The sequence below is a fragment of the Rhipicephalus microplus genome, chromosome 8, assembly GCF_043290135.1.
Source record: "Rhipicephalus microplus isolate Deutch F79 chromosome 8, USDA_Rmic, whole genome shotgun sequence".
Classification (NCBI taxonomy): Eukaryota; Metazoa; Arthropoda; class Arachnida; order Ixodida; family Ixodidae; genus Rhipicephalus; species Rhipicephalus microplus.
The window spans coordinates 106170773-106187008 of record NC_134707.1 but is presented as its reverse complement, the minus strand read 5'-3'; positions in this window follow the sequence as shown (position 1 = coordinate 106187008).

The following is a 16236-nucleotide window of genomic DNA, read 5'->3' as shown; positions in this document are numbered from 1 at the left end:
TTGTGCTCTACTTTTACTGTCGTCATAACACATTGTGACCGAGTGCCCATCTCAGACCAAATAAATGCCTCTACACTCCTGAAAACAGTCGTGTTTTACTTGCAACTTGCAGAGAACTAACAACAGGATGATTATGAAACAATTCGCTATCGCTACGTTCATGAACGACTGGGAAAACGGAAACTGGACTCCATTTTTAAGTGTTCGAGTCGTGCTGCGATTACTTCACTGTAAGGTAATTTGGCGGTATAGCTACCGCGAAAACGACAAGGCAGCTACCGGCGTGTAAAGGGCCTTCTCGGCAGATATTGATGCCACCAAAGCCGATATTGCGCTTTCTCATCGCACAATGTCTCAGTGTCAAGCGCCATTAGGTGAATGCACAAGATCAAAAATATTTCGTGAAAAATGCACTAAGCCACGCAGTGCTTAAAAAAGTAAACCTGCACAATTGTAAAGGCTAATTTCAGATGGTTTCTACGTTATTTGCAGGTCTTAGCTAGGTGATGCTTAGTTTCTTTTTACAGTAATTCTCAGAGGCGAGAGCTCGGAGTTACACTGAAGACAATCAGAGGCATAGCATGATTGCGCAATCTCCAGACAATACCTTGCGTTGAATCGAAGTGCTTGCACCTTTCGTAGATCTATGGTGATGTCATCGTTGACGTAGGCCTTCCGTCAATTCGAGGTCTCCTTGCAGCAAGCTATGTATTTGCCCCTCGCTAACATTCTTTTGTCCTACTTTCTTGGAGCAGTTGGCTCGCTGCCATGGTTTTTCAGCCATTTCATGTAGGGCTAATTGCTGCATTTTCATTTTACTGGCCTAATGATGAGTTTGAGAAACCACGCAATTTATGCGTCAGATACCCGTTTGTAAGAGTAATGGCTTTTGTCTGATAGGCCACACAGTGTAACATGCCAGTTCGATGACGATAGCTGCATTTTCCTATTAAGAAAGTGTTCGATGCTGGTGTCCACCAGGGCTACACTGATGCATTTCCATCACAAATATTACGTCAATAAATATATGCAAACAGACGATAACGAAACAATTTGAACAAGTTTCAGCGCTGAGAGTCAAACCTACGAACTCTCACTCCTGAATGTGCGGCGCCAAACAACTACGCGTCGGAAAACATGTTCTCCGGCATACAAACGGTGAGCTGTGTATATACACCACTCACAGTCAGCGGAATTTTCGAGCTAGTCGACTTCAGCGTGTTTTCCATCATCATTAGCGAGGTGATGGTGAAGGCCCGAAGAACTCGCTTTCAAGATCGTCGCCCTGTGCGATGTGCTGGGGTAGCAGTTGGTCTTGTGATTGCAGTGGTTGCTACGTTGGTACGTCTTGTGCTCTCACCGCAAGTTAGTGTGAGCGCGAAGGTCGCTTCGCTCACTGAAGCGCCTGCTTTTCAAAAGGAGCCCGCCACTCACACAAGGAAATCTCAACTGTAACAGTTAATACTTCGCTCTCGTCTGGTGTATACTTATGCTCGTTTTGTGCGTCATCTTTTGTCTTTGAGCAGTGCGCTTCAAGTGTGGAGCTTTGATTGTCACGATGTGTGCTTAATCAACCGGCACGTATCGTTTGTGTAAGCGGGATGAACACATGAGGCAGGCAAGGGTAACGCGAACATCACCTTGATTAAATACAAACGTAAGTGCACAAATATAGAAACATATGAAATTTAACAAATACATTGATGGCCTATCTATGCCCAGAACTGCAAGCGTGCCTTTAGAACTTGCTGTGCCTTACGCTCATGGTTGGACGCTCCCCAAGGCCATGGCTTGGTGAGTCTCTCGGCAGCAATGTTGTCAGGCACTTTCCTGGCGATGCCCGTTGCTGACAGGGAGACACGTGCCGGCCGGCACTCCTTGCACACCCAGCCTGCTATGGCCCGTGAGCAGTTGGCGGGGCCGACAGGCGGCTGCGGTCCTCGGCTTGTTCAAAGCCGGTGGCATGACGCTGGCCCGTCCCGGTAGCTCACCGGGCAGCTGGCCAGCTGAATGGCTGAAACATAAAGATGGCAGCTCCCTGCGGTAAAAACTTGGGTTAGCCTCCAAGCTCTCAAATGACTGGAGCAAGATCTAGATCGCTCAGATCATCCACCATCTTCTTCTCTGTCCTCGCAAAAGTTCATCTTCTCACGTGCGCGTCCAGTCTGACTTGCCCACTCGCCCTTCTGTTTTTATACGCGAAACATTTTGTAGAGTTGGCCAAACATTTAATGAGCATTAAATGGTTTCAGAGAGGGTACAGAGAGGTTGGGACCTTATTGGCTTTTTTCCCTCACAGCACTAGGTGGAACTCGTATTTGTAGTTTCATTGGCAAGCATTGCAGCACGCGTCTGCTAAACGAGGGCCTTTTGAATCTTCAGGTCCTCACAGCCGAGCACGGCCACATCCCTGTCCTTACTCGTGGGGTTTGGGTTGGGAGCGATAGATGGATTTGACTGGAACGAAAGCCAAAGCGTCGCTGCGACGCTTCCGCGCGCGCCTGGCGGGAACCGCTGTGGTTTTCTCTGGACTTGTTGCGGGGAAAGGGCTGGGCACGGGGGGCGGATCTCCAAGGTTCTGGCACTCTCGCCCTTTCCTCAGTATTTCGCACGATGTTACGCTTCGGCATCGGCGGTGGCGCTGTTCACACTCCACACTGCGCACTCTCGCGTCTCGTGCCGGTCTAGGAAGACGCATGCACGCAAAACTGTCACTCCTACTCTCTCGCCTCACAAGGCCAGTGAAGTAAAAAAAAACGGCATGCTTGCGGTGTACAATAGCTCACTGGCCGCTGCATACAACTGTTACTGGCCGTAGGTGTCGGCACTGGATCGTGCGTTCGAAATTTATTCAAGTGCATCATTATTTGGCATTCGCTTAACGTTGAAGGCAACGCTTCGCCCTCGTTCCGTAAATAAGAAAAATAAAAACGAAATAGCAATTAAACCATCCCAAACCAAAACCAATTACGCAACATTCACACGATACACCCACCACTCTGCGGCACACTTACTCGAGTTCCCCCGTGAAAAGATGCGGGTGGCATTTTAGGGGCGAAGCTCCTTATGGCGTGGCTTGTGCATCCCTCGTATTACGTAACCACCAGTGGCACATACCCGAAATAGCGGTCCTTACGATTTTGATCTCCAAGGTGGTTCCAGTGAGAGATTTCTTCTGTGCGTTGTTAAAAATAAAAGATAGTGCTCAATGCACATGTTAATGTCTGCTAAGGCAGTATGAGAGACAGGAGCATTCGGCCTTTAGGTAACGCGCACGCTGCGATCCCCATTAGCAGCTATTGGCATGTACATTGAGCACGATCTAACAAGAAAGGGTTGCTACGTTATACTCGCTGGGCGTAACCTCCTTGGTTTTAGAAAGGTTTAGCGAGCGTTGGGCTGCATAGCCATGAATACAGTGAACTAGTATATACCATGAACTCGAGGAGGTTAAAGGTGGGAAGTATACCCGAAGCGCAAGCCATAAGAAAGTGCGCATGTGCCACCCCCCTTTTAGTCTTTGAAATGTCCGCTGGATGGCGTTGCTTCTATAAAGAGAATATATGAGGAAAAGATGCGAGATGGTGGTACTTGTAGGGCTGAATAGATGGACGAACGGACACACAGACAGATGCATGGATGGACGCATGAACGGATGCAAGCGCGGATGCATGGACGAACGCAGAGACGGAGGCACGAACAGACGCACGCACGGACGGGTGGATGAACGCATGGACGGTTACACAGACGTACGCAGGAACGGACGGAAGCAAGAACGAATGGGCGGACGAATGCTTCGCCCCACTCCCCATCACTCACTCCGTGGATATGCTGCCATTTTTTCTCGTCTCCCAGATTTCTCTTCTCGCTTTTCATCCATTCCTTCTCTTGTCCTTCTCTTGTTTCATGGACGAAGCTCCTTAAGCTGTGGATTGTGCGTCGTCGATGTATGTAGTAGTAGCAGGTGGCTACCTCTCTTTTATTCCTTGGAATGACCTCTGGATGGCATGCAGTACTTGCAAGTGACGAATATATGAAGAAAAGATGCGAGATGGCGGTACTTGGAGTGTTCACCAAATGAATGGACGGACGGACAGAGAGACAGACAGACAGATGGATGGACGGACGGACAGATAGACAGACCAACGGACAGACGGATGGAGAGATGGGCGGGCGCGGCGAGTGGATGGACAACTCACGGTTTACTGATAAAACCTTCCAAAGTTTCGCGTCACTCATCATTAACTCCGTGAATAGCTGAGATTTCAGGGGGGAAGCTCCTAAAGTCATGGGTCTGTCCATGCATGTGTTTTCTGACTGGTTTGTAGCAACGTATTTGCATGACTCACTGAGAAGGTGGCGCTAGTGAGAGTGACAGACAGACAGATGGATTGACGGACAGATCGATGGGCTGACAGACACACATACAGACGAACGTATGAACAGGCGCATGAACCTCATTGCCAATGACTGCATCGTGCAGCACATGCTTCCCAAATACGCACTTAGATGTATACATATGCAACCTACAATGATCCGAGGGACATGCGTAGACTGAGTGTTTGCAACATGCCACTGCAGGCAGCACAAGAACTCTCTCGCTTCAATTCACAGACCATAAAGGCATTATATAAGACGTACCTCGCAATCCAGCAGCCATGAAAACGAAGAAACGTAACAACAAACTAACAAAAACAAAATAAAATTTGGTTATTATAATATACCCACAGTCTTACGTCTTTACAATGATGTAATGGGCTAACTTTTAACGGGATGGTTGTGGTTTACTGATGATCTTCCCCTCTCGAACTTCAGAATAACATCATCCTTTCCGTGGATATGGATTTGTTTTTAAAGACTATAGTCTTTCTTCGGGACCTTCGACGCAAAAACTTTGGTCTGTCTGTCTGCCTGTCTGTCTGTCTGTCTGCCCGTCTGTATGTCTGTCTGTCTCTACCTTTGTTTGTTTGTCCACTCTTACAGATTAGATGGTGGTGGCACCTACCCGTCGCCTCGCGTTCTACACATTATCAGCTCTGAAACGGGCGCGCACGACCACGCGCTTTGTTTTCCAAAAGAAACTGCCAGATGACGCTTATGTCTCACGTGTGACATGACTTGATGCGCTAGTTTGCCTCCGCTGCACGCTCGAGGCACTTTAACGCAGCGCCTCCGGAATACCATTCACCGATTTTCTTGCGCGGTAAATGTTTTGTTCACTCTCTCCACATGCAAGACTATCGTCTTTCGACGACATTTGCAGATTCCATCCAGATACGGGGCCAATGTTTTTACACTTCACTTGTCATCGTTGACGGTGTCGCTAGTTCACGGTCAATATCTGTATGTTCTTTCGGTGCTTCCCTTTTTATAGAAAAGAGGGTTGCATGTTTCGAGCTGCTGGCCGTTCTTTGAGTGACATTGTTGCAACATTATGCATTTTTTTGCATTTATGGTGCGACAATGCACAACAAACGTTCAGATAATTTTGTGAAGGCACGTTTCACTTTCGTGTTACACGGGTACCACTTACGTAGGGATAAGCTATGTTTTTCAAATTCTATTCTTATGTTTTTCATTGATTGGATTACTTGTGAGTAGTGGATTTCGCGTAATTCGCGTAATTTTTAAGGCACATATATGTTTGTGATAATAATAGTTTTTCTGATAGGCCATGGCAAACATTTTTTTTCTTGGCAGACTGCAGACATTACTGCTAGGTAAAACAGCATGGTTGATGAAAAAAAAGTCGCACGTTACCGACGCAAAATATATATATGGTCTAAAATTGCACGAAAGCGATCTCACAACAAATATTACGGCGCAGACATTTTCGGCGGCCGGGTTTTTTATTTCATGACGCCATATGCTGCAATTAAAATGTAGTAAAATGCTCAACGACGCTGCATATTTTGGTCTGCCCTGGCTGAAATAAAAGTGTTCATTGACAGACTATCCACATAACTTTATAGAACTGATAGCGGTACGGCTGGAAAATGTGACCTGTTCTCCAAAGCAATAGTTGGTTGCTTAAAGTTTGTTGCAGCGGTGTCCTTACGGAAAAAAATTACACCTGCGGTCACACATGCCTGTTCAGATGCTTTCACTGTAACATTACTTTGGTCTTTAGACAGTTCAGCCGGGTCGAAAACAGTTTTTTGCAGGACGGGATTACGAATAGTCCGCTCTGCGATATCGCCTACGAATCGGGGACGTTTGCAGCACCTTCAACATCATCGTTATGATCATTTTCTGGGCCGTTGACACGAGCCCAAGGAGGTTTAAAATTTACATTTTTTTAACCTCCTTGACCGTGCCTTTTTCACAGCTTATGCCTCAGCCGAGCTGCACAAACACAGAACAAGTTCAAGCGCCTGACGTGTCGGACACTGGCAGTCGCGGCCGCTGTGCTTCGACTTGAGGCGAAAAAATTGGCTAGACTGGTACGGGGCCCCACCAGCCGCCTTTGCGACGTCGTCTCACGGCTCTTTCTCTCAGCCGCTCATCTCAAGTCTCCTTCTCTCGACGAGCAGCCGCTGTCAAGCTTCCGAGACTGTGCCCACCAGTGAAGCCCTTCCACCAGGCCTACCCACCATGATGGTTCATGCAGCTCGACGCAACTTTCGCGCTGAATGGTGTACAGCCGACTATGGGAACAGCCGACTGCGAACGCCATTCTACTCGACACTCTGCCGGTAGAATTGCGTAATTTCGCTGCCACATGAAGCTCGAGCCCGCATACCTATGATTATCTCTGCTCTGTGGTACACGTAACTTCGAGGTTTTTTTCTTCGTCACAGTGAGTGGTACGAACCGGCTCTCACCCCTGCCTTGACAATGACTTCGCTTCCTTGGCTACGTCTATTTCAACATCGCGTCCAGCCACTCGCGAAGCCATTCCCGTGCCCCAAGCCCCGCCGCGGTGGTCTAGTGGCTAAGGTACTCGGCTGCTGACACGCAGGTCGCGGGATCAAATCCCGGCTGCGGCAGCTGCATTTCCGATGGAGGCGGGAGTGTTGTAGGCCGGTGTGCTCAGATTTCGGTGCACGTTAAAGAAACCCAGGCGGTCGAAATTTCCAGGGCCCTCCACTACTGCGTCTGTCATATACATATGGTGGTTTTAGGACGCTAAATCTCACATATCAATTAGTCAATCAATCAATCCTGTGCCCCTACACCCAACCAACAATGTTCAAGACACTTCTGCTGCCATCGACCTATCCGCCACGAGGTGTGTGTCGTGTCCGCCTTCAGCCGATGGTCAGCCAGGTGTGACGACCAACTGCACTTCCACCTCCATGGTGCACGACCCATGTGACATGTCAGGCTCTACTGCAGCTACATCGCCGGACGCCCTATAGTCGGCCACGACTCAAGACATCGTCACGCCCACAATTTACCCAATATATCACAGAGGCTTCGCCATCGACGATGTCCAAAGGCGAATCTTTATCCACGAATCTCTATCCACGATGTCCAGGCGAATCTCTATGCCAGCAGCCACTAGCATCAGCCTTGCCGTATCCTGAAGAAGCTTGTGCCCCTCACCGAACACGGCCGAACGTGCGGAATGTTACAACGATGACTAACGGGCCTGCGTAAGACGTGCCTGGTCCGCCTATGGCAGAGCATAGCACACATACCACACCTGCGACAGAGGCAGCCATCGGCAATGTCGACCTGCGCACAAGCGCTCCTTAGCCGACCACCGAATGTGCTTCTACGACTCCGGGGAGCCGACTGACTCTCCTTCAGAATCAACGCTTGATGTGTCTCTTGGAATGTCTCCTGCAGAGTTCTCGACGAGAAAAACGAACCAACGGGGGTGCAACTCGAATACAGACATGTAATTTGACACGTCGCAAGCCTCTTCTCTCTCGGCCCGACACGCTGAACTGATCCCGTACAGTACTCATGAATACACGGATTCAGTGTAGCATGGTCCTCCGGGCACGGCGTTTCCACGTCAGTCAACTCGTATACCCGTGTTGATACGCCGGCAACAGTGGAACAGACGTGTCATTGCACCGCCAGTGATTTCCACAAAGTGCTACCCACCCGCTACCAACGTTAGCGGCCAAACCGGCACTTCTACGGGCACCTTTTGTAGCCGCGTCCGCTCGAGCTATTTGGTGCGCTCACGAACCAGCCCACCAAGTCACCGTGGGGCCCACTTGTTCGTCACAACAGTGACCCGGCGCTTATTTACTTGTTCGTTGCAATTCTCCAAGAGCCACCCACAAAAGACCCATTGGTTCCTGATGGCTCCTTCACGTTGACAACCTGGACTGCCTGCGCAACAAAACCCTACGGATTTTCGTTCTTGTATACAGTATCTTTCCATCTCTTTCTTTTGTATAAACATTTTAAATAGCGCAAGGCACTAGATGTGGAGCCTTGTACTGACTTCAGCATCATCATTTTCTTAGCCACGGCCATGGTGCCGTGCCTCTCGTGTACATGATGCCTGGCGCGAACCGCGCAAGAACTGAACGGGTCCACGCTTCTGGCGTGTCGCAAGAATCGCCGCCGCTGGGCTTCGACCCGAGGAGAATAAAGTGGTGAAACAAGTACAGCCCCGCCGACCAGCTTCGCGACGTCGTCTCAATCTCCTTCGCTCGCTACACGTTTCTTTTTTTCACGCCAATAAATACTGCGTGACAGATATCTGCCATCGCAAAATCTATTTCCGAACGATCGCAATTACATGCAGGATAACTGATAGCTTGTTGCACTCGCCTCCATGCCCTCAGTGGCTGCTGACGCTTGTTCCTTGACACGCGTTAAGACACCAAATCAGGCGCTGACGCACGGCACGTTCCGTGCATATAATTAAATGACACAACTCGTTCAACAATGGAGCCCCCCCCCCAACCCACACACACACACACGATACGATTCGTGTGGAGCCCCACATGATGCAATGGTCCAACATGCCTCGCAACAGTTACACAGCCACATTTTCCTTCTTTCTGTCACTCTGGAGGTGAGGAGCGTACTGTGATGTGATACTCGTGTTGTCCACTTAGTGGACATGCCCAATTCAGCACATCACGTTGAGTTACGCAAAAATAGCGGGCCATGACGTCATGTCACCCTTGACCATGTCTACGCACCGATTCCGCCAGTAGGTTTTCAGCGTAAAAAGAAAAAAATGAACTGAAATAAAGTTTTTTCATTCCAACGGAAGTGTGTAGTTATAGGGGTCATAAAAAAGTTGACACTTGCGTATCAGCATGTTCAGAGGTTTGAAGAACAATGCAGGAAATGCGTATCAACCTTTCAGGCAAGTCAGGCAGGTGGCCGCGTTGAACTTGATTCAAGAGTAGCATGATTAGAGCTCGTTCACAGTTTCTGAGATGTGCGTCCAAAAGCTGATCTCTGAGGCCATTGTTCACTGCGTGGAAACACTTTCCATCTTTCCCCTTTGAGTCGAGAGCCGTGACAGCTGCGTGGCACCAAAATTACGTTGCGAAGAAAGACTGGAAACAGGCGACGTGCTGCTTGCCAAGCCCCAGCCATTCAGTGAAGGCCAAAATGAATGACTACAATAGGCGGATACCGTGACAATAGCGCCCCTCGGTTCAACAATTCCCCATAGCCGCTTCCCTCAAGCCCGCTGCTCCACTTCAGGAGACGCGGTCCAGTGCGCTACGCTTGGTTGAAAAAAAAATGGCGGCATATCCACGGAGTGAATGATGGATAGTGGGGCGAAGCATTCGTCCATACATTTATTCTTGCTTCCGTTCATCCACGCGTGCGTCTGTGTGGCCGCTCGTGCGTCCATCCGCCCGTCCGCACGTGCGTCTGTTGGTGCATCCACACGTTAATCTGTGCGTCCGTCCCTGTTTTCGTCCATGCATCCACTCCTGCGTCCGTCCATGCGTCCATCCGTCCGTGCAACCATCCGTGCGTCCGTCCATGCATCTGTCTGTGTGTCCGTTCGTCCACCTATTCAACACTCCAAGTACCACCATCACGCATCTTTTCATCGTATATTCCTCACATAGAAGCACCGCCATCCAGCGGACACTCCAAGGACTGAATGAGCGAAGGCAACGCGCACTTTCTCATGGCTTGCGCTTCGTGTCTGCTTTCCACCTTTAACCATCTCGAGTTCATGGTATATACTAGTTCACTGTATTCATTGCACTGCGGCTGAACGCTCGCGAAACCTTTCTAAAACCTAGGAGGTTACGCCAGGCGAGAATAACCTAGCAACACTTTCTTGTCTTCTGTGCGTTGTTGAACAATGAAAAATTTGCAGCGTGCGTGTTAACTAAAAGCTGAATTCTCCTGTCTCTCATTCTTCCTTAGCAACCACTGGCAAGTACATTGAGCGCTATCTCTTATTGTTGAACAACGCACAAAACAAATCTATCACTGGCACCACCTTGGAGGTCCGAATATTATACTTGTTACACACTACTACTACGGCTACGAGAGCCAAACGGGTACCGCTATAAAGAGCTTCGCCCCTAAAATTCGTTCAGGGGTACCATGAATAATCCTGTGACCTATGGTGACAGCTAAAGTTTCAGTTCGTGTTACTTCCTCTGCGGTAGCAGTTAAACTTCACAAGTTGGAAATCACCAATAAAAAAGCTGTGCTATATTCCAGTGAACGGGTGCCGCTATAAGGAGCTTCGCCCCTAAAATGCGTTTAGGGGTACCATGAATAACGCTGTGACCTATGGCAACAGCTAAAGTTTCAGTTCGTGGTACTTCCGCTGCGGTAGCAGTTAAACTTCAGAAGTTGGAAATCACTGATAAACAAGCTATGCTATATTCCAGTGAACAATAGATAGTGTTTCATGTATAATAAGTTCTAAAAATTGAAATAACTCGCCATACGATGAGTCTCAGGCATGATTTTGCAGGTACAACGTGGCAGAAGAAAGTACGAAACCAAGTTGACTGAGGCCCCGTTTGGTCAAGTTTTCCAGTCTGGCTGAAGCGCCAGAATACATAGCCTAGCGGATGAAAAAAGAAACCTTGAGACGGCCTTGGTGAAAATGGAGTGCGGCGAGAGCGTCTCGCGCCCTGAATCTGTCGGAGGATTGTGCCCGGGATACATTGGGGACGCGAGCACGCGTGTCTTTTCTGCGTGCCCCTAGCGGCTAATGTCAGAAACTTTGAGACGGGGCAGTGTGAGCAACGCAGCTGCCTCTGGTCAGCGTGCGGTGCCTATTGGAGAATATTTGCCCTGCAGCCCACCTAGTGAGGCTGTTCATAATGATGATTAGTAACGTTTCATTGAAATTCATTATATAAAGGTTTAGAAGCATATTTACTTTAGTGCGAAGATGTAAATGTACAATTGCGACGCTTTTAAAATGTGAAGCCTTTCTTAGCGAACTCCACCGAATTTGAGCGCATCTATCTATCTATCTATCTATCTATCTATCTATCTATCTATCTATCTATCTATCTATCTATCTATCTATCTATCTATCTATCTATCTATCTATCTATCTATCTATCTATCTATCTATCTATCTATCTATCTATCTATCTATCTATCTATCTATCTATCTGGGCGCCTTTGACTTTTAGCTCTTCCGGCCATTCCGATTGTGGTATCGATAACAGAATTGGTATAGCATAACATAGGTGTATGACGAGCATAATTTATTAGTGATAACATGAAAATCATTATATGTATGCCACGAATATCATAATTCACATTTCATGGTATTGCTGCTCTTGCGGTGGTTTTATTCACGTTACATACTGCCCAACTGGTATAGTACGGCATGGCTGCAAGGCGAACATTATTGCACACCCTAACGTGGAAGGCATTGCATGCTTGTCACGCAAGTAATGACTACACGCCACGCTCATGGCGCGCTTGCGGTCATTTCGCCTGCTTCACATACACCAAATTCGGTATGACGGGACGTGAATGGATGGCGAGGTATATGGTTGGTGCAGGCACGATAATCAAGATGTGCGTTTTATTGAAGAACATGACTACAAGTCACGCTCCTGAAGCACTCGCGGTCGTTTGACTTGCTTCATATGTACCAAATTTGAAATTACGGGACGCTATTGGACGACGAAGGTAACTGACACTTCCAAACACGGTAATCATGATATGTGTGTCACGTAAAACTTGACATACTACGCTCATATATAGTGCACTCCTGGTAGTTTCATTATAGCTTCACTTATCCCAATTTTGGTGTTACGTGACGCCAATGAATGACGAAGGTATATCACTAGTGCAAATATGATAATCATGACATGCGTGTCATTTAACAACATCACATATTATCACGCTCATGATGCGTTCGCAGCCATTTCGCTATTTCACACATACTAAACTTGGTACCACGTGACGTGAATAGTAGACGAAGGTGAATGATACGTCCAAACAAGATAATTATGGCATGCATGTCATGCAAAACATGACTGCATGCTACTTTGATAGTTTGCTCGCGGTGTTTTCGCTAGATTCACATACACCGTATTTGGTATCACGTGCCGTAAATAGACGACGAAGGGAAATGACGCGTCCAAACAAAATAATCATAAGTAGGTCATGTACGGTATAATTTACGTCTGCGTCGTAGCGTTGTGCTGATTTTAAAATGACATATCATCCTTCCTCTTTCGTGCTTCGCTTATAATCAGTTCCAAATGTACGTGGCACCTGCCAATTTTTTTTCAAGTAATAAAGAAGGAAATGATTCTTAATATGCTATTTTAATGCTTATTATGGTTCCATCAGCGCTCTGTGGAGCTTCTTTTAAAGCTCCACAACCTTGCATATTGTGAAATGTCCACACAGTACTCGCTATGATCATTACGAAAAACTGGTGACATACTTAACAGTTCGACTCCAATGCCATTTAGGAGTTAAGAGCCACGGGCTCTACGCGGTGGTGGTCGTGCAGTGGGGGGCGCTACTCGCAGATAACGCTGCTGTTGCTGCCTAAACAACACATTCCCGCCACCTCCACGCCTATTCCCTTGATTGTATCTCCCTCCAGGTAGAGCAACGTGTTGTCGTCCACTTGGATATGGGGCAGGATTTCGAAAAGCGAGTGCTACTGAAGGTCTCTCTTTTTCTCGCAATGTCAGAAGAAGAGCAAGGGTAGCGAAAACGAGGCAGATCTTCGAACAAGAAAATTTCCTCATCGCATCTAAATATTGTCTTGAGGACACTGTTTTTGTGGACAGCAATTTACGGCTGAGTGTGCATTAGCAATTCAAAAAACTCAAACTTCTTTTTACTTCAATGTCCTAAAATTAGAAAGCCAGTTCTTGCGTATTGGGGATTCTTTCGATGGTAACAGAGTTTTTTTTTTTACTTTTACGTATATAATATCTTGCTCCCAGTTTCTATGGAACCACGGGCTATTGTGTTACTGACTCTAGGACCTGGCGCGGAAATCAATTGTTGAACATTGCCTTAGAACTTGGCTATCTTTTGGCCCCAAAGTGGTATTAGGGCGAATATTGTCACACCGGTCTTTTTGAAAAGCCTATATTTTGCTCTGGAATTACCGGTGGGGGAGGGGACAGTGCTGTTTTTTTTTGCGAGAGGGATGCGGGAGGAACGACAATAGTCACATAAAATATTCCATTCAAAATGAAACAAAAATAACTTTCGTGGACGTCTTCACATCGCAGATTTTGTAAAAAGAGCTGCCCACTCAGCGCTCTTAAAGGCTGAATTTTTCTGTGTATTTTCATTGCCAAGAAGCAGCGAAAAGCTTTCTATTTGCAATATTTTTAAAGCTTAGCTCCAAAGTAATGTATACAATGCTATATCTGGCTAGGCTAAAGCTGTTTATGCTGCAAAAATACGCTATATGGGCTATATATATATATATATATATATATATATATATATATATATATATATATATATTTATTTATTTATTTATATATACGCTATATATTATATGCCAAAGGTTCCGTGATTGAATCCTGGTCGCAGCGGGCACATTTTCGATGCAGGCAGAAATGCTTCACGCCCGTGTGGTTAAATTCAGATGCACGTGATACAATCCTTGGAGTTCAAAATTTTCGGAGCCCTCTAACAGCATCTTGCATAACCATATCGACCTTTTTGGACGTTAAACCTCGACAGTCATTATTTCTATATGCTATATGCGGTGTTCACCGTGGTGCGCCAAGTGTGTTGCCCCACCAGACGACAGCCTGTTCCTTAAAGTTTAGTACTTCCCACTTCAAATTCAAAAACCCACTGTTCATCCAAGTAGCTACGATGTTCGCCTTCATGTCCTGTGTACACAGGTTCGAATCACGCCTCACTGGTAAATGCTTCACCAAAAATTACTTTTTTTTCTTTTTCTCTTTCTCTCTCTCTCTCTCTCTTTCTGGCTCTCTGTACTCTCACTGACGCATCGAAAATATTGCATTCCACGTCGGCCCAATCGTCGTACGCGTTCTGCGAGTGAAGCAGAAGAGAAAGACGAGAGCGCGTGCTCTCATAATGATAAGTTTTTTTTACAACAAATGGCAAACATTGAACTTAGCAGCTCTGCTTTTAAAGAACCAGCCACTCATCTGACCCGTGCTTGATATCAGCATCGCACGCTTCTTAATCGCGTGAGAGGCGAGCGGTCTTGGCCTCGAGGACATACCGTGGCACCACCTAAGTGATGGCGTCACTCATAGGATGCCGGGTTGGGTTTGTCTGCTAGAACATCACATTTTCTGCGCTTTTTCTGAGACATCGTGCATGCTTTCTTTGTTTTGAAGCTCAGTATTTAAAGAAGTGGCAAGACCTGATAATACGGGCAAGCAAACTAGGAATTGGTGGCCCCGGTGGCCCTCTCGTGTCTAATTTGCCTCGTAAAATCACGACTAATAACCAGTGCAGCCATGGGCGACGATGAATGTGGTGTCGCGAAAGCTAAGCAGCCGTGTTCCACAAATACGCATCCTAGCTATGACGCCAAAGCGATCGCAGCGCTGGCCTCTCAAGAGGAGCCCCTCACGGCCATTATATTTTTGCACATCATGTGGCTGCTCAAACCTCAACTCGGAGGCGACTACGTGAGCAGAGCTACTGCTTGTGTACTGATCCGCGACGTAGTCCAGTTCAGCTCGCCTTTCGAATGACGGCTGCGTTCATGTAATCCCACCACACACAATGTGATGCGCCTGCTTCCACAGCCATTTTTCAGCGACATTCGACACAAGCTCTTCCGGCGAGTCGTCAGAATAGCTGGAGACGGCGGGTGCACACCTAAAAACTAAGACGCCATTTTGACTGTCAGGTGCACGTAAAACGTGAGACGTTTTCAGACGCGGAAAAACGCAAAATGATTTTCACAAGGCGACCACAAATAATGGTATCTCCTCAGCGCGTGCAGCGTCTCTTTATAAACAGCATCCTGTAGAATTTAATGTTGTTCTTTTCTACTACTTTCATGCGGAAAACACGAGCCCATTTGTGACACTATACTCTACAGCCGTGGCGTATGCCCACTTCGTAGCCTTCGTAGCCATCCCTTCATTGCCACAGAAAGTAGTCTCCGAGTAAAGTTTTGGATAATGTCTGGCACCCGTTAACCTTATAGGGGCGAAAAAGAGATGTTTATTGTATACTTAACTAGTACGTACACAAACAAAACATCGAAAACAAGTAAATACAGTATATACATCTTATAAATGAGCACGAAAATCTAATTGATCACTGGGTATCCAAATGTTAGAAGTGAAAGAAAAAAAATTAAAAATAATCAAGTCAATCACTTTTTACAGGATAACACTTATGCATGCCCCGCCGCGGTGGTCTAGTGGCTAAGGTACTCGGCTGCTGACCCGCAGGTCGCGGGTTCGATTCCCGGCTGCGGCGGCTGCATTTCCGATGGAGGCGGAAATGTTGTAGGCCCGTGTGCTCAGATTTGGGTGCACGTTAAAGAACCCCAGGTGGTCAAAATTTCCGGAGCCCTCCACTACGGCGTCTCTCATAATCATATGGTGGTTTTGGGACGTTAAACCCCACAAATCAATCACTCAATCACTTATGCATGCGTACTAGAGTGGGCACATGGCCAGTGCGGGAAAACTGGAAACCTCAGCTGTCCCTCTCTTACTTTGAAGAAACGTGTGTGCCATCGTCGAAGGAAGGCCTTTTCGCCGTGCGTTTCCAGCTGCTGATCTAGGTGGTTCCACACAATGAGCCAAATTTTCTGTAGTGCGGGATAGGCGTTTCTATGCGGCTTGTGCCATACTTCCGCTAAACAGTGTCGCC